The sequence below is a fragment of the Microtus ochrogaster genome, linkage group LG7_11, assembly GCF_000317375.1.
Source record: "Microtus ochrogaster isolate Prairie Vole_2 linkage group LG7_11, MicOch1.0, whole genome shotgun sequence".
In the NCBI taxonomy this organism is placed as follows: Eukaryota; Metazoa; Chordata; class Mammalia; order Rodentia; family Cricetidae; genus Microtus; species Microtus ochrogaster.
Genome location: NC_022032.1, coordinates 2946165 through 2947836, shown reverse-complemented (window position 1 = coordinate 2947836; position 1672 = coordinate 2946165). Strand labels below are relative to the sequence as shown.

At 48.6% G+C, this 1672-nt stretch overlaps 1 protein-coding gene across 1 annotated transcript in view; it reads left to right on the top strand.

Moving 5' to 3' along the window:
- Tacc1 (transforming acidic coiled-coil containing protein 1) overlaps positions 1-1672 on the top strand; it is a 98579-nt gene that overhangs the window by 6652 nt on the left and 90255 nt on the right. The window lies entirely within an intron of this gene.

The following is a 1672-nucleotide window of genomic DNA, read 5'->3' as shown; positions in this document are numbered from 1 at the left end:
TCTACATAGAAATGATATCCAAACCAGGTGAGATGGTGCCTCTCTGAGATCACCACATACTTCTCAAGGGAACTTCCTCTGCTACTGAATACTCATGTGATGTCCAGGGGCAAGGGGGAAGGGGGTCATGTTGAAGGTAAGCTTTGTTAGAGAGACAGAGGTGGGCTTGCACACTGTGTCTAAGTGGGGGCTGCTGCTGTTTCTTAGGTTTGTCTTTAACGGGAGCATAAGGAGAGGACTCTCAACAAAGGCGCATGAGTAGAGACATTGCAGATAATTCCACAGTGTGCTTCTGATCTGGCAATCCACAATGTTGTCTGGAGTGGAAAAACAGGTTTTGTTTCTGCATCGTGAGGACACAGATTGTACCTTGGGGGCTGAGGGGCATCGGGGATCCTAATCTGTCTTGGGCCTGCTTTCTGAAGAGCTCTCAGATAAGCTTCCTTCCCAAGGACGAGGTGAGGACAAGATGTCCCCTTCACTGCAGTCATTCCCATGACCCTGGAGATCCAACTCCCCATAAGCCCTTCCTATAGCTGCCAGGGCAGCCAAAGAAACAACAAAGCAACATTGTGGCCACCGAGCACCGCGAGAGAGGCTGGGTAAGCCTCAGACTTTCCTTTGTTTTGTAGAACCTGTGTCTCAATGTGTCTGCAACACAGCAGGGTCCGTCTTGCTATTTATTGTTCATCGTTATCGTCATCATAGTCATCATGGTGGTGGTCGTCCTCCTCCTCCCCTTCAGTGCTGGGAACCAGGGATAGCTTCACACCGACTAGTCAAGTCTTCTAATACTGAGCTCCGCCTTTAGCCCCATCTTTTCCTTTCAAACCATTTTAGTGACACTGCCCCGTGTCTTACGGCACTAAACAAGAACGAAACGTCCCACAGCCCACAGTCCCACGGTCTTATCTACCCAGAGAAGGAAACTTTCTGGTTCCTGACCTCTGCCGTCCTACCCCTCCCATTTCCTTAGGAAGGCCTCTTGGAAAGAAGACCTTTCCAGGAGGAGGGGCCAAGCACTTCTCCGGAAGAACTGGTAGCTGGGCCAGCGGGTGGGCGTTATCAGTGTTGCTCCAGGGTCACCCCACTGCTCCAGACAACCTGTGAAGAATCTGAACTTTTTATAAGATAGGTCTCTGGCTGCATTCTGCTTCTCTAGATACTTGAAGTCTTTCCTGCAAAAAAATCCCAGGTCCAGCTCCACTATGCTTTCCTTACTTAATCCTTATTTTCCCACTCTTCATACTCAGGGCGTCAGTGTGTCAGCACTGTGGACCTTAGGGACACTGCCCAAGCAGTGTAGCGAATCAACAGATAGTCAAGACGTTGACACACAACAGAGAGCTTGTAAATGTAACACATCTTTATTTTCCTATAGCTTCCAGTCAAGAGAAAAGTTAACGCTGGGCCCACTGCTGTGTGCCCAGCAACCACCTCTTTTGTTCAACTAGTGCATAGGTATCGATGGTAAACCAGAACACAAGCGCTAGGCTAGGAGACAGGGGTCCGAGGATCTTCTAGCCATTTCAAAAGTTACATTCTAACAGGGGCAGGGGCTGCTGAAAATCTGAAGCCACAGTTCCACATTTCAAGGCTAGCCTTTGTAACCTTTGCGAGAGTTTTTCCTAAAAAAAAAAAGAAAAAAAAGTGTGTGTGTCTGTGTGTGTGT